The sequence below is a fragment of the Periplaneta americana genome, chromosome 8 (assembly GCF_040183065.1).
Source record: "Periplaneta americana isolate PAMFEO1 chromosome 8, P.americana_PAMFEO1_priV1, whole genome shotgun sequence".
NCBI classification, from domain to species: Eukaryota; Metazoa; Arthropoda; class Insecta; order Blattodea; family Blattidae; genus Periplaneta; species Periplaneta americana.
The window spans coordinates 170277910-170302310 of record NC_091124.1 but is presented as its reverse complement, the minus strand read 5'-3'; the positions used below and the strand labels follow the sequence as shown (position 1 = coordinate 170302310).

General features: G+C 36.1%; 1 long non-coding RNA gene across 1 annotated transcript in view; it reads left to right on the top strand.

The window, feature by feature from the left end:
- The window catches only part of LOC138704348 (uncharacterized), a 165491-nt gene extending 161859 nt beyond the window's left edge, over positions 1–3632 (top strand). Inside the window, exon 3 of the long non-coding RNA XR_011333330.1 lies at positions 3023–3632. This is a non-coding gene — a long non-coding RNA (uncharacterized lncRNA). The remainder of the gene's footprint in view (positions 1–3022) is intronic.
- Positions 3633–24401: the final 20769 nt, after the last annotated feature.

Sequence of the window (24401 nt, the reverse complement as noted above, 5' to 3'; positions counted from 1 at the left end):
GTTTCTCGTTAATTGTAAATGCTCACCTTTTAATACATTGTGAACCAGCCTAAACAGTTGAGAAGAGGTCCCATGTCAATTAATGGGCTGAAGAAAATGATGAGAAAATTCGAGGAAGCAGGTGAATTAGGTGTCGCACCAGGGATAGGTTGGCGGCCCATCCTCATAGAAGTCGTTGATGAAGTTTCTGTAGCCGTAGCTGGCCGTGCAACACATGATTCGAATTCTGCAGCCAGTGCTCAAGCTGTGTCACGTGAATTGTCGCTCGCCTGGTCAAGAGTTCGCAAGATTTTGCGGTGCATTTGACACTAGTATCGCTACAAAATTCATACTGTACAGCAATTGAAACCTCGTCAGTTTAATTATAACCACCTTGACGGTGTTCAGCGTGGCACAGCACGGACTGTAATGATAGTAGGAGTGTGGAACCTCGTATATATGCTAATTAAGCAATGCGCTCGCGAATTATTCCAAAAATTTAATTAGTTCCACAGGTAAAGATATGGCGCAATAACCAGTCAGAACGAGGTATGGGCGCAGGAAAAAGGCAGGAAAGATCAAACACATGATAACGGTATGTTTATTAGGAACTATGGTTACAAACACTGTTCAACATGGCCTCCCACCTCAGCAACATGTTGGATCCGTAACACGGCATGGTCGAAGGTTGCTCGTACCATATCTGGTGTAATCAGAGCGACATGTCTTTGTATGCTAGCCTTTAGGTCAGGCCATCCTCTCCCTGGTGCGACACCTAATTCACCTGTTTCCTCGAATATTTTTTCATCATTTTCTTCAGTCCATTAATTGACATGGAACCTCTTCTCAACTATTTCTGTCGGCGATATTCCAGCAATTCAGCTTTGCTATTGCCGTCATTCTGGTAAAACAACTTCACTAGCAGTGCACGGTCTCTCTTCTCAATAGCCATTGCGTTTCACAAGGAAAAGTTCAACCTTTTAAATTTTCAACGAACATTCACTTGAACAAGCGTCACCAAGCAACGGGGAACTCACACAATGAGCGTATTCCGAATCTCACCGGTGAGCAATCCGATGACATCACGGTGTTCCGAATTCCACCGATGACGTCATTAATGCTCCACCGGTGTCGCACCGGTGCCATCATCTTGCAGAGGTAATGGCAGTCTCCATCAGCCGCCATCAGTGAATCTGATTGGTTCTTGTATAGGGCGGGAATTAGCAGACGAATGACATCGTGCACTGTTGTGTCATGGCGGTGTGTTCTGCTTTAGTTCTGCTGTATTGTTTGTAATGAGCACAACGTAAAAACAATATGTTAATGGCTTATGAGCGAACATGTCAACGGACCAGATATTACTACCGGTTCAAGAAATAAATTGTTTATGCTATCTTTTCTTTGAACGAGATGGCAATACGAAAATTTCGCAAAATTTTGCTAGCGTAGCACAGACAACAACTTGTACAGTCGCCATGACAGCCATCGATCCTTCCAGCAGTTTTGTTCCTTATTTCGCTGCAACGTGACGTCATTGATGCCATCGGATCGGTGAGATTCGGAATACGCTGAATGCAATGCAACCGAGAGAACATACTGACCTGAGAGTTACAGACAATTGCACGTTTTGACTGCTTACAGCGCCATATTTACACGGGTGGCGAGACTTAGAACTAATTTTTTGGCATAATTCGCGAGCGCATTGGGTAATTAGCATATCTACGAAGTTTCACACTCTTACGACCATTACAGTCCGTGCTGTGCCACGCTGAACACCGTCAGTTTAATTATAACCACCTTGTTTTATTACTTGGTAGTTTTAAAACCAATTCACGTATCCTGCAGAAAGACTGATGTTTCCAAAATAATAATAATAATAATAATAATAATAATAATAATAATGTGCTGATAACATAATACAAATTCAATATTTAAAGTCACAGTCTAGTTTATATGGAAAGTTTCTGCGGAACTGAAAATGCAACAAACCTGCAGAGGACGATTTGATACCGAAGGAATGCTGTGGCGACATGACGGAAAAGATACAATGTTCTGGAATACATTTAAATTTTTTTATAAACGCAATAATTTAATAATAATATTAATAATAATAATAATAATAATAATAATAATAATAATAATAATAATAATAATGATTTATTTTAGCTGGCAGAGTTAAGGCCGTAAGGCCTTCTCTTCCACTCAACCAGCAAAAAGTGTATATACATATGCATGAACTTACAAAGAATTCAACAATTTGATTTAGATGAGAGTTAATGTATACAAGAGTTATTTATGAATTAAACAAAAAATACTATGAACTATTAATTAAACACTAAAATAAACTGTGTAGCAGAATTAAACTAAAATACATAGAATGTTAATATATTTCAAATGATATTAGATAATAGAAAGAGATTATTATGAGACAATTTTGAAAATACAGCACAATCAGGATGATGTCTAAAGAAAAAAGTAACAGTGTAGTCAGTGATAGTTTAAATCAGTATGATTGGAGTGAAATGCTAATAATGTTATCTTTTAAGCTGTTCTTTAAGGTGTTTGTTGTCTTGCAGCCCCTAATACTTTGTGACAAGGAATTCCATTGACGCGAGGTGGATATTGTAAAAGATGATGAATAACAAGATGTTCTATGTACTTAGCGTGCCACAGATAAGTGATCTGGTATTTACGTCGTGGTTAGAGTATAGACAAGGGAAACGAGACGAAAGGTAATTTGGTGTTGAGATGTGCAGAATTCGAAATTGTAAAGACAAAGAGTGTAAAGTACTGCGTTCTTTAAGTCGGAGCCACGAGAGACTTGCGAAGGACGGTGATATGTGATCTTATCGTCGGATGTTGCACACGTATCTGATGCACATATTGTGAGCTCGCTGTAACTTGACTCACAGTTCACTTAACAAAACGTCACAATAGTTGAATTATGTGATAGAATTATTGCTATCATTCAAAAGTAATTACACTAATTTATGACACATTTTTTAACAAGGAGTGCTCAAGTGAATTTTGATTTACGTTGCAGATTTCTTCTCAACCGCCTCGCTGCCCCCCTTGCCGTTATGGAATCAGAGAGTGACGGTGACTGCTCGCAGGAATTGTTTTGAAGGATGTCTCTGCTCTCTGCCTCTGTCGCCATGTTGCTACGAAACCAAAGACGGCAACAGGAAAGAGAGATTCACCTGGACTGTGGCTAAGGCAACCACGTAACGGCAACACTTGGAACAGCCGACTGTAGCGTCTCTCAGTGCAAGACAGGACTATGGAACCACCATGTAATGCGCAGTAAACCAGAGCACGCACTGTGGGACGGACTTTTGTATATTTTTGTTTCTTCTTCAATGAATAAATATAAACAAGCGACGAAAGATAAAGACTTTTATTTCACGTAACAATGATAATCAACGAATATTACGGGGTTCCCGCTAGGGAAAGTGATAGGTCTGCTACGAAGTCAAGAGAGTAGGATTCGCGAGTGAGTGCTGCCCTCTATGATCGTGTGCCTCCATTTAATAAAGTTGACAGAAGACGACGCTGATTGTTGAGTGACGTCACTACCAGTATGCCGGGTGGACGCCGAGGTCTTGTTGCTCCGCAAAACACTTTCCTGGAGAACATCATTCGCAGATCCAGCTCACAGCGTAAGTCGCATGTCTTTGTTACAACTTCATGTTCATACTTCCTAAAGTGTAATTTAACAGATCAACTTATTCTTTGGCCATCATTTTTGTTTTTGGTACTATTGTTATATTGCCTATTTCGTTTATATGACGTCTATCCATTTTCGACCAATTTTGAATTTCAACAAATCAGTCAGACATCGCAATAATTTTTGCAGCTAGATTTATCGCTATCGATTTATCGTATGGTCGTTCTCATTGGCGTAGCGTCAATGTAAGCTAAAAAGCTTAGCTTCCCCAGTTTCATAATAAACCTGCAGTATATGGAGAAAATTATTTATTAATTTTAATAGAATTTATATTTACGCGTTAAATATTGTGATGCGGCAGCTCAGGATGATTTGTGATTCAGCAGTAAACAAGAAGCCTGCACACACCAGCTTCCAAGCAGAATCGTTTCTTCTGTGTAATCCATCCCGCAGATTTTCCATTCCTTTCTAACTAAACTACCCTAGTCGCAAGGCTCGCAAGAAGCTAGCTTTAACATTTAAAATAAGTAGTCTCCGAGTTATCCCTTTTCGTCAGTTGTGTTCAGTTGAAGTGTTAGTGTGCATTGTGGCTGATATAATAAATAATGAGCGAAATAACAGTTCCTGACTCTAATTTACTTGAATTTTTTTTAGGACAATTGTATTATCAAGACTGACTTACGAACAAAAGTTTGATTTAAAAAACAAATGACCGACTCCCTTGCTGTCAATGAAGGACACAACCAAAAGACAGACGCATACTTACGTAATGATACTAATATTGTGATTTCTCTAAGTATGACAGGGAGTGAGCTAATGTTATACGTATACGTGTCTATTTGTTAAGAGCTATGCGTAAACCGTGAAATTATATTTTACTACGTATCATTTGAGGTCATGCCTTATTGGTGTTACTTACGATGTTCCAACCAATCTTCGACTGCTGACTTGAAATTGATTACTATTTATTTTAAGACTGTATTTTTGTAATACGTTTTCTCATATTGCATGAAAGGCAACTTGAGTTAGCTTCCCCTGCTCAAAATTTCATGCTACGCCACTGGTCGTTCTTTTGTTTAGTCAGTGTCGCCAGCTGTTTCCCCGTAAATCGATGAGCATGAATCCATTAATATACATCTACCCGGTTAAACTTTTCTTTCAACTTCACGCATTCAAACAATGAATGTAATATTGATATTTAATATTAATTAATATATTTACTCAGTGAAGACGATGTTCAAAACGGCGCATCATGTAGACACAAAATCGTCTTGATTCTTTCAATATTCTTTCCAGTTTGCATGCATACACGCATGGAAAATAGAACTATGTAAATGCTGCTTTAGTTCCTTTACATACTACAGCGAGAATGAGTTTGTCAAGCTATGGAAAATGCTTTCCTGTAGCACGAAGGAAAGGTTGAAATAAGGCACAGTTGACATTGCTCGCACTCCCACAGGTAACCTAACCTAATTTTAGCCTATCGAATTGTTATTACGTGAATGAAATTAAACAGTTAATAGAAAATCATATGTTCAAATTTATATAACATCAGCGCATATCAAACCCAAAGACCTTGTATAGTATTATATACAATGTCTTTCAACAAACTGCCTTCCGTATGGCGTAATGGGGCATAGTTCCAGTCCTTTATTTTGTGATCTTGCACTCTACGAGATGTTTGACACCGACAAATTTATCTAGTTTGTTCTAGAACAGCCATCCATATTGGAGAAAGGGCGTAAATATTACATGGGCAGCAATGTGAGAGAGATCTGGATTGTTGTAGGGGGAAATAATAGTGACTACAGCAAACATTTTTATATCTGTTGTAAATTTAAATTAACTCAAGAACATCTTGATACTAGACATGAGTGCCATGTTTACTGGACATTTTATGTGAGTTAAGTGGTGGATTGTAGCAATTTTTATATTACCTGCGTCAGAGATGCTTCATGCATGTCTTTGGGTTAATGCAAACATCAGAAAAACGTACAATGTAAGTTTCTTTCAATTTCGAAAATTATCGTATTTTGCCCCAAAACAATAAGATAAAGATAGAGATAGCCTATTGTGTCCCATGAAGGTAAAGCTCTATTTTTCTAACGTGATGAGCTAGTTAACGTTAGACGTGATATTTAAGTCTAAGAACTTGAATTTCTTTAACAATGATTCTCTCACTGCCTTTCACAACTTCCTGTCTATGCACAAATGTCCCTCTAGTAGCTTCCACTTTCTTCTGTCTCTTGCCTCTCTGAACCATTGTTGACCTCCCTGTTCTCTGAAGAAGTCTGCCCATCTGCGCCGAGATCTGCCCTGAAGTCTCCTTCCTATACGGGGGTCCCACATGGTAGCTCGGGATGTCCATCTGTCACCTGGTAGCCTGGCCACGTATCCACCCCATTTCCATTTGGATGTAATGGCTGCATGAGTGATGTCCTGTGTATCTGCCAGTTGGTACAATGTCGCATTTGAGATTTTCTCCTTCAGTGATATGCCCACAATTTTGCGCATCATTTTTCTTTGACACGTTTGTAGTTTGGTCCTGTGTTTCCATGTTAGCGACCATGTTTGGCACCCAGTTTGGGAGAAATCGGATCGCCCTGATGTATTCCTCCTAAAACAATAACACAATTAAAATTACTTTTAAATTATTTCGAGCTCTAGATATCATAAACTTCAAACTGTTGTAAGCTACCTTGTGCTATCTCAAATTAACATTGTTTTGCTTCTTCAGAAATATTAGTTATCTATGAAGGTGTGAAAATATTCGCCAAATCATTTCTGCAGTTGAAATATAGCTGGAAAATTATTACAAGATTTTGGTGTAATTTTCTATTTTTGGAAGCAAGATTACTGACTCTTTCTGTTCGCAAACTCTGCGGGTCAGAACTATTGGAAATCATCTAACTACATTATTATTCATCCTTTTTAAGGAAAATTATGTGAAAACTTTATTTGAAAGCAAAGGATAAGAGTCAATATTATTTCAGTTCTAATAGTTGCACATTCTTTGCACACTCGTCCTTGGTCAATGAATGGTTACTATATTTACCATTAGATCTGAAGTCCTAAGATTGAAACCTGGCCGAGATTGATAGTTTTTAAATTACGATAAAGTCCTTAGTGTGACTTTTTTCGAGAGCCCCTTTTACATATTTGTATCATATTATAAAAATTCATGACACCTAATGAGGGAAACATTAGATAAAATTTACCGTTAGTTTTTAATTCATGGCAGAACTAAATCCCTGGGTGTAATAAGCGTCATTTCACATGTGTCCCTGCTTCTAAATGAAATTTGCCTCACAGGCAGTGTATGAAACTCTAGAAAGTTCTTAGTCAATTTCTGAAGGTATTAACTCCTAACCGTTGCACAATATATGTGTTATTTTAATTCCTTCAGTTTGGAACCACACTTACTGTTATATAAAAATTGTTCAAGCCAGTGAATAATATTCTAGAATGTTCGCAAATATAATGGAAAACTATACGGAAACGTATTACATTCGATATTCATTCAGTAGTAACATGTAATTACACGCAATTTAATATAGATTGGTATAATCAGTCCGTCTTCATGTCCGATATCTTACATCCGATTCAGTAACTCAAGGTCTATCAAGGTAATAATTAAATGAAGAGAAAACTCTGCTAACATGCGATTGACGTCACGGTACAGGTGAATTGTGCACAGCAGTCTTGTCCAGAACTCGTATTTAGTATCGAACTGCCAAGTTTTTAACTTTCAATTGATTAGTTTGAAATCACTATAGCCAGAGAAATTCTGGTATTGTTGCGATGACAGTATATGCATGTCAGAACTTTCAACGATCCCAAAATATCTATGTACAACGCTTGTCGCAACTTGTCTAATGAAATAGGGGTTTGTTTAAATAAACTTGAATTTCAAAACATCTCTTCTGATTCACTTAAAGTGAAAAAAATTGAGACAAGAGCTCAGGTAGCGAGCATTTCAATATTGGTGCTCTTTAAATCAGGAAGGGAAAGGCGTCATCATCTATAAAGGAGTTCACTCCCGCCAATAAAGGGACTCTACAATCTGATCGCCTCACTAGCAGTTAATGGAGACTAGCTCTTAAACTGACAGCTAATGTTTGTCCGCTGCGTGCTATACCAGGAAGGTCCCGAGACGGGAACCACTGTCGTCGTTGCGTCAGTGAGATTGAAACTCTTGGCCACGTTTTGGGTGCCTGTCCTTTCAGCGAGACACTGCGGAACTCTAGACATCACAGAACCAGGTCCATGATTGCCGAATCCTTGAGGAAGAAAGGTCTCACTGTACACGAAGAAGTCCATGACATCCCTGAAGAGGGATCCTGTCGGCGAATTGACATGCTTGCCATTCCACCAGGCTCTACATCCGCCTACATTATCGACCCGACAGTCAGGTTCGAGGCACAGGAACAACAGCCCGCTGAAGTCCACGCAGAAAAATGTAGCATTTATGAGCCCACAGTTCCATTCTATTTGGAGAAATATCACCTCACCTCCATTGAAGTAATTGGGCTAATGGTTGGTGCTAGGGGCACAATACTTCTCCTCTTAGTCATTTTCTGCAAGAAGTTCCAGCTGAACAACGACTTCATTCGTGATGTTTCCCTTGCCGCTATCAGAGGATCACTTGCCATTTTAAAATACCACCTGTACTTTGTTTCCTAACAAGGCAGAACTTTTGTTTGAACGTCTAATCTGTTTGCCTACTATGTTTAGGCCTGTTATATGTATGCTATTATTTTTCCTGTACTTAATTTCCCTTTTTTGTTCGTTCCCTACATTTCTCTTTTGTGATCTGTTTTTTTTTTTTTTTTTTCACCCTGTGTGTTTCTTATGCTTTGTCCAATGAGGCAGTCCCTTATTGGGAAAGCTGAAAGAGTGTCTTTCTTATTACTATATTATTCTAGCACACTGAAATCTCTTTATAATTCATAATTAGACTATAATGTGTTTAAATATTTCATATAATTTAGAATAATGGCACATTGGGTGTTTTCTATGAAATTCCTGAATTGCGACGTGTTCTTAAAAATGCATTTACGAGTATCCTTATCAGTTCTTTGATGCAACTTTTTATTTGAAGTTCATAGACATCAATATGTGTTCGTTTTCGATAGCGTAGTTCATCCTCTTCACTAAAACTCAAATTTAACCATGACGTTAAATTTATTGGAGTGGGATTTTGTCCATGACAGAAATGCATTTATGCTACTAAAATAATGAGATGAAAAGTTTTTTTTTTTTCTCGGATTGTGTAGCTTCACTATGAACGTGTCGCAGAAAAACTAAATTGAAATCGAGTACAGACAAAATACTTACATATCGACGCAAAAGCTCAAGAAAGATAATTACGAGTATTTTATTTTTTGACGTGTGACATTATTTATATTCGACCTATTCCAAGAGAAAATTTGAAAGAATTTCACGAAAGACAGTGAGAATGGTCAATTCCTGTACATAAAGGGAGCCCGTACTTTATATATATATAGGGTGATTCACGAGGATTTACCGTCAATTACGAAGCTTATTTCCGAAGACATTCTGAACAGCAAGTCATATAAACATTTGTCCTAATCGCAATATTTTCAAAGTTACATTAATTTGAAGTTGTTAGTAAAATATCTTTCTCTTTAGTTTTACGGGTAAAAAAATATTACAAATAGAGAATGAACTATTCAGAAGTGTCTTCATTTAATTGGCTAGTGTTCTGAAGCTAAAAATGTGTTAATTGCTTTGTACAGATTTTGTTTTTCAATTCTTAACTAAAAATGACCTCATTCTTACGCACTTATCACAAAAATTGTTACAAATCATACGACTTCAGGAACTTGATTCTTTACAGTTTAATTATACACCCTAATGTACAGTCTTAAATACTTTACAACAGTGGCGTGATTTGCAACAATTGTTGTGATAAATGCATAAGAAAATGTAATTGAGGGGTTTGCCGGAAAAAAAGCGTATACGTCAATATGGCGAATTGAGATACATGCAATCTAAGATTTTAAAACGCACCTGAATAAAATGTTTTACACTCACGCAGCCCTGTCCTGCAGGTATGTACAGTACAATCAAAACAAAATTTCGCTACTATGATTATTCACTACATTTTAAACCGTTTTCCCGAAGAAGGGCGTATAGGTCTATTCGCCTTTCTTCCGGCAAAGCCCTCAATTTTGCTGTCATAATCGAAAAAAAAATATATATACGAAGCAGCTATGGAATTCGCAACACATTTATTTGTAACTTACTTCTTCGGTAATTCAACATGACATGACTAAAATTAGCCTGTACCAGTGTTATAAATGAATTCAATGCCGCAAAATGTAGAAACATTGCATAATAGTACATTATGCAACGAGCCTATAATGATAGTAATTAAGAAGCGAATATGGATGTTTATGAAACGAGCGCAAGCGAATTTCATGATTTTCATACGAGCTTCTTAATTACCATTATAGGCGAGTTTCATACGACTTTTTATGCTCGACTATATTTCTAACTTGAAATTATTCAGATATATACATTTTATTTGTATCTGACAAGATCGGAAGTGACCTTGTTCTATGTCGTGAATTGTGAGATGTGCGCAGACGCGAAAGTATTGATTTTTTCCGAGGAACAATAATGTCACTGACCTTGTGTAATCCCGTTAAACTTGGTATAACCTTGATTATTGAATTCGACATTGAAAAACGAGATGACAAATTGAATTTATTTGAATATTATTTACAATTAACGCTAATTATTATAGTAACAGAACATAACCTTCTGCGACAGTATTGGATTTCCAGCCTCCGTGGCTTTTCACTAATTCTCTTTCGATTGCATATCCGAGAATAATCGATACTTGCGGTTTTGTAACGGTACAAAGCTGACTTATCATTGGCTGAACACATGTAAGCTGAGTTGTCATTGGCTGAAAACACCTGTACTTTAATGAGTAGGTGTACTTTAATGACATGCATTAAAGGATTGCTACCAAGTGTATAATTACTACATTTCGGCATAGTCGAGCATAAAATTACTTATTTTACAGCATTTATAATGAACCTTTCCAGATATTCTATTTCATCTTTCAATTTTTTAAAACAATTATGAATGACTTTTCCAATGACCTCGGAAGTCAAACAGTCATCTGTGAATAATGGCATAAATCGGATTGCGATATATTAAGAGAATTAGATGTTACAAGTTGGCAGAAGCGAAAAATATCTCGTACACTTCTAACACAGCGCCTGTGAAAAGATAGGTCATACGTAAGCAACAATCAAACCCCTAGCGTGTTGACACCACAATACAGCAGTTTTCCAGACCACTGGGCGTCACTATTACAGCTGTAGGCATTGTTTGCGGTGTAGTTTGTATTGTTTATTGACTGAAAACACAGTAAAACAGCGCAACGCGGCCATAATGCCACCAACATTTATAATATTGCCCCACGATAAGCTCTGGAGGTGCGGCAATGCATGTCACATGTCATAATTGCGTGTTTGCTCCACAGTAACGCCGCTAGAGGGTTCTCTTGGCGGATTCCTGAACGCTTAAAATTTCTTGGGTAACCGTAATTCCCTTGACATTCATTATAAATGTCAATAGTTTATAAAGCTATTACAGGAACGGAGGTTTTTAATAAGCCTAAATGTACTAAGTGGCATGTTACTGTCAACTTAGTGAAATAATAGTTACAACGGTAGTTTATGGATTTCAACAACTTATTGAAATTTGTCCACACTTTGTTCCGTCCATTACCTTTCGTCCACTCACATTCGTCCAGATGTTTAGGACAACAAAAATATCTTCAAAACCAATAACAGTAAAAACTTGAAATTTAGTATAAGAATATTAATTTTTTTATGCTCGACCATGCCGAAATGTAGTAATTATACACCTGGTAGCAGTCCTTTAATGCATGTCATTAAAGTACACCTATTCATCAAAGTTCAGGTTTTCGACTATTCTCGGATATATAATCGAAAGACGAGGGAAACGTCACGGAGGCTGGAAATCCAATACTGTCGCAGAAGGTTATGTTCTGTTACAATAATAATTAGCGTTAATTGTAAATAATATTCAAATAAATTCAATTTGTCATCTCGTTTTTCAATTCTAAATCAATTTCCAGCTTATACTTTCTCTGCATTACATCAAGGCCAATAACATTATTGTCCCTCGGAAAAAATCAATACTTTCGCGTCTGCGCACATCTCACAATTCAAGAGCTATGAACAAGGTCACTTCCGATCTTCTGTCAGATACAAATAAAATGTATACTTCTGAATAATTTAAAGTTAGAAATATGGTCGAGCATAAAAAGTCGTATGAAACTTGCCTATAATGGTAATTAAGACTCTCGTATGAAAATTATGAAACGAGCGCAGGCGAGTTTCATAAACAACATACTTGCGTCTTAATTACTTTCATTATAGGCTCGTTGCATAATGTACTATTAAGTGCTGAAAACTAAAATTATGTCGTTAAAGGAATGTACAGTATTTACATTTTATACCAAACGTAGATGGCAACGAAAGTTACAACTACATAAGAATGGAGAATTTTGACCGCATATCAAAAACAAGACACACACACACTTCTGGATTTTTAATAAGTCTGGACTATCTACATTTGAATAGGTACCCTGCCTCAAAATGAATGCCAATTTAGCAGCAGTTAGAGGAGTACCTGGTCGCTCTTTGGACGGATCCCGGTGCAGACATGGCTGCCCGGAGACTGAAACTCTTGGTCACGTCCTAGGTCAGTGTAACAGAGGTTTACTACTCCGAAATGCCAGACACCATCATGTTCGATCCTTAATTGCAACTGCTTTAAGAAAAAAGTCTTGGATAGTAGAAGAGGAAGTTTTTTGCCTTCCTACTAATGGCTCCTCTAGACGTATTGACATCATAGCGTATTCCCAGACTACCAAGAAAGGATATGTAATTGATCCTACCATAAGGATTGAAACGGGGAGTAGCCAGCCAAAGTATGTCAATAAAGAAAAGATCAACATTTATCTGCCAACAGTTGATTACTTCAAGGCAAAATACCAGCTTGAAGACATTGAGGTGATTGGTCTTATTGGAGCTCGTGGTGTGATTCATTAGTGAGGTGAACAGAAAAAAAGAGGCTGCAGTTTGCTAGGAAATGTGTAAATAAAGATACTTCTTGGTGGAATGGCGTAATTTTTCCAGACGAGAGCAAGTCTAATGATTTTGATTCAGTTGGCAAGATAAATGTGTGGCGGAAGCCAAACGAAGAACTTGAATTGAATTTGCAGCCCACTGTGGAATATGGAGGAGACACCATCATGATCTGAGGTTGCATCTCTGCAGCAGGAGTAGTAAAGATGACACAAATCGAGGAAATAATGAAGAAGGAAGGTTATCTTCGTATATTGAAGCAACACTTACTCAGAAATGCAGACAAACTGGGCATAAGGGACACATTTAAATTTTACCAGAATAACGACTCAAAACAGAAATCCTATCTTATGAGGAACTGGCTCCTGTATAATTGACACCCCTCCCTACAGCCCTGACCTGAACCCCATATAAAATCTACTGGGTTGAGCTGAAATCACGAACACGAAAAACACTTTCAAAATCAAAAGGTGAATTAGAAGAAAAAATAAAGAAGGAATGGGCTAAAATACCCACTGAAAACATTAAGAAACACATTAACAATATGTCACAACGCTTCAGAGAGATTTTAAGAAGAGGACATGCTACAGATTAATAAATGTTATTTGTTTAGTTTCTACAGAGGATTAATTTAGTTAAAAGCTGAAGTGGCCGAATATTAAAGTGACTGTGATAATTGTCAATTATTTGTTACGAATTTATTTTTATTTTTAGATTGATCAATTTTTTTAGTAATATGTTGAAAGAGGAATTGTTGACTTTATATTTTTTGTTGTTCATATTTGTCATTAAGATAATCAGAATAAACATTGATTTGGCTACAAACATAAGTGGCCCAATATTAAAAAGAGTAACTCTATGTGACTCAGTTGAATGAAGTTGATGGTATGACGGTAAACCTCAGTGCAGGGCATACAAAATCTTCATTGTTGCGGCCGAGTCTAGTCGCGTCTTATGCTCAAAATATCTTAGTAAAAACTAGGCTTCGTATTCCAGCTACCTAAAGACTGAAGTTAAATACTCATTGGGTATGTAGTATGCCGAACACAGGTAATGCAAAGGATAAGGATATAAAAAAAACAGGTCGTCGCTGCGTGTTCGTGGAGTACAGTCAACTCCCGACATTCTGAAGCTATACTAATAAACACATGCTTGAGCCATGATGTTCATTTTCGTCGTGATCTTTGCAATGAATAATAACGTGCATTCGTAAGTTACGAAATTTAAACGTATGTGGATGTCACTTGAAATTATTTTATATTACAAAAAATTATTTCAATAGCACATTACGTTATTGGTGCAAGATGTAGTACAAGATATTCCTATTTTCTGATAGTTTTTCGTGTTTCATTAGGATGCACATGGCGCTTATCACTGAAAACTCACTAATTTTCTATATTATTTTCTAGAAATTCCCTAAAATATAGATTATTTAATTTATTAATTGAGTTGTTGGCACTGAACATCATGGTAGGCTACACAAATCCATACTAAAGGTCGAGTTAATGCCTTCATCATTTTCAGATTTTGATCATACTGTTTTTTTTTTTTTCGGTTACGTTCAACACACTTTCTGTGTCCTTGGTATTTATTATTTGTCTAATGCCTAGTACAGACTCCGCCAGGTCGAGTCAAGATCACGAGAGGGCATAGAGGCCTGCTTACGGCTTCCACTGCGGGCAGTATAGTTGTACACTGCAGTCTGTCAGAGGTGGAACCTGTCAACTTCGCTTGGGTGCATCGGTGTACTGCATTTTGCACCAGGAAAATTTATGTGCTAAAAACATGAACCTTAGCAATGTAATAGATGATGATGTGCGAACAATTAATTTCATAAAGTCTAAAGGACTTAATCACATGGAGTTCAGGGCACTGCTTGATGATATTAACAGTGAGTATGGGGATTTACTCTACCATACCGAGGTAAGGTGGATAAGTCGAAGAAAAGTTCTGGAACGTTTTTTCGCACTTAGAAATGAAACTGCCTTACTTATAGATGTACATGGAAAACCTGTTAGAAGCCTTGGACATGGAAGAATATAAAAGAATAATGCAACAATTGTGCGAAGACTTCGAACGTAGATTTCAAGATATTAGAGAACTTGAACAACAATTTAAGATATTTGCAACACCTTTCCAGCGAGTGTCCTGGATATTCCTGCTGAACTACAATTAGAAATACTTGATTTACAAAGCGATATTGAGCTAAAGGATAAGTATCAAAACAGAAAAAGTATTAACCATTTCTATACTTATATATTTTGATGTACCGAAGTACATATGATATTTCCATGCAGATATTCTGCGTCATCACATGATGAAAGAGTGATGGAACGGAGAAAAATTCTCTCCGGCGCCGGGATTTGAACCCGGGTTTTCAGCTCTACGTGCTGATGCTTTATCCACTAAGCCACGCCGGATACAACCCCGACGCCGTTTAGAATCGTCTCAGATTAAGCTCCATCTCTTGGGTTCCCTCTAGTGGCCGCCCTCTGCACTACGTCATAGATGTCTATGAACGCAGGACCGAAGTCCATACATGTGTTGAGGTGCACTCAGATGAGTGACTGTTTGGCCGGGATCCGACGGTATGGGCGCCGTCTTAAATCACAAAGTGATTTATTACGCATATCATATATATATATATATATTGATGTACCGAAGTACACATTATATTTCCATGCAGATATTCTGCGTCATCACATGATGAAAGAGTGATGGAACGGAGAAAAATTCTCTCCGGCGCCGGGATTTGAACCCGGGTTTTCAGCTCTACGTGCTGATGCTTTATCCACTAAGCCACGCCGGATACAACCCCGACGCCGTTTAGAATCGTCTCTATACTTGTTTTTCACGAGAATGGTTTCCTAAACTGCACAATCTCGCTGCAGGAATGTTGTGCATGTTCGGGACAACCTACGTATGCGAAACACTGTTTTCTTTAATGAAGTTTACGAAGTCACGTTACAGAAGACAACTAAGTGATGAATTATAGAAAGCATGTTTGCGATTGGGTGGTACTAAAACAATAGCTCCGCGAATTGAAAAGCTGCTTACTAACAGAAAACTGCAAAAATCGCCGAGGATCTCTGATGTATAAGAAAAAGTACTATAGTTAGAGAATTGTTTTTTAATAACAACGTTTGTACTGTTGTTTTATTTTGTTAACTGAATTGTATAGCAATGAGAAGAAGACAAACAGTGAAGAGTTTAATTTCGTAGTATGTTAATCTGTATAGAAGTGTATATTTTGTTTTGTTTCATTATTGTGCAAACATGCAAGAATTTATTTTTTATATAGTTAACTGTACCAAATTGTATAGAGTACTGTTTTTAGTATAGTGCAATTAACAGTGAAAGTTTGCTTCAATTAGAACCTCAAATTAATTTATATTCTTATCAGAAATTTGGTTCACATACTAGTTCTTAGCTCCGCCACTGTGGAAGCAGCTACCCTTGCCCGCAGCCGTACGTCAGGGCTTGAGGGTTTGTACGTACGCACGAGAGTGTAGTCACTTGACGCTCCCTGGGCTAGTACATGATATTTACTGTCATTGACTGAGGGAAAAAAATGTCATTGGTAATTGCTCTGTCTTTTAGCGCACTGTTTTTGTCACTTTTACGTTTATTTTGCACAATTTATGTGTAAAGTTGTCTAATATTGACAACTGAAAATACAGGTTCAAATATCCTCAACTATGCCCTGCAATATTACACGCTTGAGCGTCTTACCTAAGGCATTTTACCTCTGCAGTGAACCTTCAATCAGCCATAAAGATGTAGTTATTTAAATAATACGACTAGTAAGAGCAGTGATCGATAAGACTACTCACTATGACTGCGTCCAGATTTTGACTTTCTAAAGCAGTGATGTCAAAGCAAGCGCATTTTTCTGACCTTGACGTCGTGCGCGGGCAGCAAGCGCTAAGTATGGAAAGAGGAAGGGTTGTGTATATGAATAAGCAACCTGTTGATTAAGAAAACAGTGGTGCACAAACTTCAAACGGAACGTGAAATTTTATGTCGTTATTTTTATATGGCTTCTTTCTGTTTAATATTATCTATATTGTCTGTAAACCAAAAGTACTAACACTGATTTCTTAATATTGCACTTGTGTTTTAAATCTTAATAACATAATAGAGAGTTAAGAAGGAATATTCACTTAAATTCCATAGTAGTATAATATTATACTGTATTAAGTGGATGAAACACATCATTCATAAAGAAAGTGATATTCCAAAGAAAGAGATTGAGTATGACATGATAAGTTGGAATTTATATTGATGGTATCTTTAGCCTTACAAAAGTAACCAATAAACTAATCAAAACAATATTACAGTACAAAGCAAAGTTACCTAGGTACTATATCTGTTTTAAGTGTAACTAATATTACATAACAAAACTCTTATTGTATAATGCTTTTAAGGTGATATTTGTGAGCAACTTCCTATCATTAGAATATTAAATTATTTTCTCGAAATCTGCTGAAGCTATAAAGCTGACATTTTTACAACACACAGGCACGTATCTTTTGCTTATAATGTAATAGTAGTTGCTTTGTTAATTCATTTCCTTACAAACATTTTCCATGCGAATATTTTCAAACTTTTCAATACACTATCTCCAGTAATATGTATATACGGTATATCAGATTTACGAAAACATTGTGTAAGGCTACTAAATAAATAGGCCTATATCTGAAAATTTCACTTTTCTATACGAAAAGTTGAGAAAATATTTCTTTTGAATAAAAAAATCAAACTTGTGAAAAATGAGTATTAAAATTAAAACTTACATTCTTATAATGCACTTATACTTCTCAGGCAAATCTAAAAATTAACATGGATACAGTTTTAATAAGTTCTCTTCCCTTTATTTATTGAATCAGTGCTGGCCATCCCTGAATATAGCTCGACCAAGCGGCATATATTACCTCTTTGGTCTGTCTCTTTCCTTTCCGCTGTAAAGCGCTCAGGCTCTCCTGGGCTCTAAAGCGCGAGCTTTCTCCTGTGGGCATCAATTGACATGCCTGTTCTAGAGGAAGAGGGCAGAGGATGCGTAATTCTTTTGTATACGAACGTACCTGTACCTGCGTTGTGACTTCACATATAGTACGAATCAGGCACCTTCATTCCAGTTTACAGGTAGCTGGAATACGAAGCCTAGTAATAACATTCATATTGTGAGTATAATTCGACAGGTCAGACTAAAAAGTGGAAGAATATCTAACTCGACCATACCTAGCGGCTTCGGCAACTTCGTAACTCGGGATATAAGCGACTATTCCTCACTTGAATTTGCCCGCTATGCAATCAGTGTTGGGTTGTTCATAGCTTCTCAATGGGCTGCTCCATTACTCTCTGTCCGGGTTTCAAGCCCCCATCCCCCGCACGCCTTCATTACGCCCGACTGAATATACTCTCCCCTCGGGAGTTCTCTCCCTGCGGTACACCGCCCTCTCCTGCCCCTGGTCGAGCGACGGTGGCGCCTGGATCGGGGAAGTGGTCCTATGCTTGCGCTGGAATGCGCTGAAACAATATACAACCGCAAACTACGACGGCACAAACTGCGTGCATAGTTGCGAAGCAAATGCAGCATTTAACCAGCGTTCATGGACTAATAACGCAAGCACTATGCACCTGCAATACTCGTATACTGTATAGCGTGTTTGTTACACAAATGTCTGATACGTTTACTTCGGATTTAACTTCGCACAAAAGAAAACAGTCCCTTTTCGTAACTCTCTTTAATAATTTCCAATGTATGGAGTGTATTATTACTGAAAGAGCTCCAGACTAGGGATTAAAACCGGTTTATTTTCGACCAGTCAGAACACTTCCGTCAAGGTCATGCATCGACTTTCAAGCGGTTACTGCTGATGTTTTGCAGACTAGACAGAACACCGGCGTACTTCATCATACACGGATACTAAGATTTTTTTATTACCTACACAAAGGGAGTAACAATTGAAGGAAATTCACTTTGTCTAATTGAAAAGAATGTGTTTGCTTGACATAGAACTACAATTTATTTATTTATTTATTTTGTTAATAGTTGTAGCATAAAATATAATATAAACAGAAAAACTTTAGCTCGCCCCTGAAAGAGTAGAACTCGTGCTCAGGGTCGGATTCCTGAATTCAAATTAAGAAATATATAATGAAATTTGTCTTATATCTACTACGCAATTAGAATATATAAATTTAAATGTACAAGTTTTCAATTTTTATAAAATCCATACGTAACTTTTTAAATGTAATACTACAACTATTAGAATTCACAAGATTAGGATATATGAAAGGCATGTTGGTCCGACAAGTTAACAAGTAGATGAAAATAAATATCAAAGGTCCTTCAGTAACTGTCTAATTTTTTAAACCTGATGCATAATACAAAAGATTACATTAGGTTAGATACATAAAACACATATGCGACTAGCGCTTTCGCTATTAAGATAGCATCTTCAGGTTTGGTTTGCATATTATTGAGCTTTTCACATAAAGACATAGATGGAAAAGTAACATAATGAAATATAATAAGGTACACGACGCGAGAGAATTACATATTAAAACAACAGTGCAAAAAGCAAAGTAAAAAATGGCTTTAAAACAAGCGAATATTTGTAATAATTCAAACCTCTGTAAGGTGTAGAAATTAAGACCGTAAAAAGTATGCCTTGAGATAAAAGTCTGCAAAACATATGTGGAGCTTATAAAATGTAACAAAGATAGTTAAAAGAGTAACAAATTAAAATATTAATTTGCATCAGTCTAAGATTAGGATTTTTAAATATAAATTTGTTATATATTCTTGGACATAAATTACTACATGATTAAATACTGTAGCAGTGTTGCATTTTGGTTCAAACAATCTTAAAGAATTCGTAATTTCTTTTCATAACTATGAGAATACAATTCAAAATTATTTCGATTTTTATGTATGAATTTTATTAATACAATATAATAAATTTGTTTTATTTTAAGAATAAAGTCTAAAAACAATTTTTTAGGTTGAAAATCAACAGGTTTATGAAGACATATTTTTATGATTTTCTTCTGTAATAAATAAAGTGAATTAAAATTGGATTTAAATAAGCTACCCCATCCTATAATTCCATACATAATTACTGATTGAAATAAAGTTAAGTATATTGTGCGTAATAAACTTATTGACAAGTAATTCCTCAATAAAACAAAGTAATATATTATTTTACGTATTTTATTACAAAGGCAATTAATGTGTTGGTTCCATTTTAAATGACTGTCGAAAATTATGCCTAAATTCTTAACTTTAGAGGACTCCTTGATAATCGGACATTTACATTTAAGACGACAATTAGAATTATGTGATTTAATACTTAATATAGATGTAGAAGGTTTGTTACATTTTTCAGATAATGAGAATGGAATAATTATGGTTTTAATTGATTAGAAACTTTAATACATTTTTCTTTTTTATTGTTTTGATCATGCAATAATTTCATAACTATTACACAAATGACAAATGGACACCGGTAACAGCAATGAAAATGAACAAAATGCATGATATGAAATATGATATGTAAATAAATGCAAAAACTAGACTGACAATTAATTATAAAACAGGAGGGTAAATAATATAAATTCCATTGCAATGTTTAAACCTTAAAGTCAAAGTGTATGCCTAAAAAAACGCTTTAAAAAAATATAAAATTATTTAAAAAAATACAATGTGAGGCTCTTATTGGGTGTAGATCTACGTTGCACGTTGTTGCTCTTTACGATACAAAACTGTAATACCTAGGTGGGCAGTCCACCCTAGAAGAGAGATCGAAAAAAAGTCAAACATTCGTTCAACCGGACATAGACCGGACACACAAGACGGACGTTCTATTCATGATTCAAAACTAGACCTCCAAGACTGCGATATTAGTTCAAATTTTCACAAATTTGTCATTTTATAAAACTGAGTTGTAATTGAGGTATGCTCTGTACACCCCTGCCTTGATTAAGAAGCGAGGCACTTAGCGTCGCAGTTACTGTCTGCGTCTGTCTTAATGAGATTTCTTCTTCGTTAAAACCGTCAGACATCTGTGGCCGCGTCACCGCGGCTCTGACGTCATTGCTGCGTCACGTGGTCTTCGTCATGAACGGTTGGCGTCATTTACTTCGGTTCTATTGGGATAGGCAGGGTGTACGTATTTTTTGTGTCACTGAGCACGATTTACTAATCTTAGTATGTTTTTTTTTTTTTTTTTCGGTTTATGTATTTTTGTAATCTAAATTTCAATGAACATTATTCTTTAAACTTTGTGACATCAGACAGAGCAAACGACAAAATCATGAAATGTAGTTTACTATGAAACTCACAACAGCGGACACAGTCCAGTATTAAGAAGTGTCCACTATTTAGAAAATAATGTCAATATCATTACCATTCTTCAAATTCAATATTACACGTATTATATATATATATTTATATTCTCATACAATGCAAGATGAAATGGAATAGAGCTCCAGTTCTGAAAATATAATAACATAAATTGTACAGTATTTCGCATTGTGCATTAAAATAAATCAACAATAATTTGAGTTCTTTTTTTAATTTTGTACATTTATTACTTTAATATATACTAACATAATACTGTATTGTTTGTGTATTAAGATATCTCTCAGTCTTGTTTCTTGTCAATTTTTCTACATTTGAACAAATCTCAACCAAAACCGTACTGCATGTTATATTATGCATTAAAATAAACCTTCAATTTCTATTTAATTTTGCAATATTTGTATATTTTAGTTTGAACATATATTTGTTAGGAGGGAGAGTCAATGTTCGCGTCCCTTTTTAAGAATGTCCGATAGTGAGAATATTATGTTCCATCAGGATGTGTGCATTTCTGCAGGGGCTTTTTAAGATGTCCATTATAAAGAGATGAACGCTACTGAAAATATTTCGGTCCATAAGATTGTGTGTATTCCTGCAAGGGTTTTTTAAAGATGTCTGTTATAAAGAGATGTCCGCTATTGGAATATTTTTTCCCATAAGAATATATGTCTATCTGCAGGGAATTTTTAAGATGTTCATTAGAAAGAGATGTCCGCTATGGGGAATATTTTGTCCCATTAGAATATATGTATTTCTGCAGGGATATTTTTAAGATGTTCATTATAAAGAGATGTCCGCTATTGGGAATATTTTGTCCCATTAGAATATATGTATTTCTGCAGGGATTTTTTTAAGATGTTCATTATAAAGAGATGTCCGCTATTGGGAATATTTTGTCCCATTAGAATATATGTATTTCTGCAGGGATTTTTTTAAGATGTTCATTATAAAGAGAGTGAAGAATTATGTTGTGTCAGTGAAGAAGTATGTCGTGTCAGTGAAGTGTGCTGTGTAAGTGAAACGTGTTCTTGTCATTGAAGCTTTATAGGTTATAGTGGCAGTACAAAGTATTTGAACAGTGAAATGTTTTTGAAGTGTTAGTGAAATCAGGATAGAATCAGTGAAATGTGTCGTAGTTCCAGTGCAGTGAGTGAGTTAACAGCGAAATGAGTGTAATGTTGAAAGGTACTTGTGCAGATATGAACATATACTCGTGGGTTTTAGTTCGATCTTAGTTTTAAGATACAAATTAGAATATTTCAAATGTTATTTTAAGTGATCGTTTCATTTAATTTAGTATATTCCCTGTTGTTGTTGTTGTTGTTATTATTATTATTATTATTATTAGTTAGTATTATCATTAATTGTATTTTAATTAATAAGTTTATTATTGTCATTATTGAGTGTAATTAGTTACCACTGCCACCGGGTATATACCCATTGCAGTGTGAATAAATACATACATACATACAAAAGGGAAGAAATTAGGCATAGAATGGATGCCGAAGAGACAGTGTTAAATAGAATAGAAAATAAGGGTGCTATTCATAGACATTTCGCTAGTCCGGGCTACGAGCGTGCTAAACAGGATTCATATCATATCATATCGCTGACACTGGTTTATGAATACGAAAAATGTTAGTTCGCTGATCATCCACCGAAAGCCCGCGCTAGGAATGTCTATGAATAGGGCCCTTGAGTTTGAAGTGGTTTAGTCATCTGATGAGAATGGGCGAAGATAGATGGCCTAAACAAATTTACCAGTGGAAACCTCCAGGAAGAAGAGGAAGAGGTAGACCAAAAAGAACTTGGGACAACGAAGTAATGGAGGCCATGCACAAGAGGGGGTTGAGGACTGAAGACGCACAAGACAGAAGGCTTTGGAGGATAGGCACAGGAAGACGGCAGTAGCTGTAGAATCCTGAATATATATATATATATATATATATATATATATATATATATATATATATATAATATCAAACAGTTAATTATTAATATAAAAATTAATGACAATAATATAATCAGTAATGGACATGTTTATCCATAAATGTAGTAAGGCTGCGTGTTATCAAGTATAACTATACTTTCTATATGTTGGTTATATTTCACTATCTTAATGCTATTTCGTTGGGAATTCAATAAAGATGTTACATTTCTTTTTTCTCTAATTATTCCGTATAATGAAAGAAACGTTTTGTATGCTTATTTCACAAATAAGCAAGAAAAATGTTACACGCCTGTAAGTGTATTAGTGTGTGTGTATGTGTGTGTGTGTGAGTGTGTGCGCGCGTGCGGTTTTTTTCTGTGTGAAAGGATGATCTGAAAACTCATCATATTTTGTCCATAGCGGGTACAGTAGAACCTCTAGAGCAGTGGTACTTCGACGTCACCCACTTCTGCGGAGTCTGGTTGTGTTGTTGACGGCTGTGATGTTTAGGTGGAAGGTGTGGGAGCAGCTGATTGTGAATACACTGCACTTCATCCAATCATTGACACTACTGCACTTTCTGGCGAATTGTAAGTGTGGAAATTTTCACCCAAGCGTTTGCCACATCGAAAAATTTAATTGTGAAAAGTACAACATTCCGCCATAAGGATATACATAAATAGACTTGGACTTCTCCACATGGATTGACACACAACCAAATAGATCACATTTTGATAGATAAACGGAGACATACTAGTTTAGTAGATATTCGAACTTTCAGGGCTGCAGACTGTAATTCTGACCATTATTTGGTGATTGGAGAATTAAGAGAAAGATTATCAGTAGCCAAGCGAGTAGAGCAACAAGTTAATATTACTAAATTCAATATTTTGAAATTAAAGGACGAGGAAGCTAAGCAAAATTATCAGGTCGTAATTTCGAATAGGTTTGCCACTTCAGAAAGTTCCGACGAAGTTGAGAAAGAATTAGATGTTAATAGCGTGTGGGAAAATATCAGAGATAGTATCAAAATTGCAGCTGAGCAGAGCATAGCTTATTATGAAACTAAGAAAAAGTAACCGTGGTTTGATGAAGATTGTTGCATGGTAGTAGAAAGAAAAAAACAGGCAAAATTGAAATTCTTACAGGATCCAGTTGAGGAGAAGAGAGATAATTATTTCAAAGAAAGACGGGAAGCAAGTCGTACACTTAGGAATAAAAAGAGAGATTACTTGAAGGAAAAACTGAATGAGGTAGAAACAAATAGTAAGAATAAAAACATTAGAGATTTATATAAGG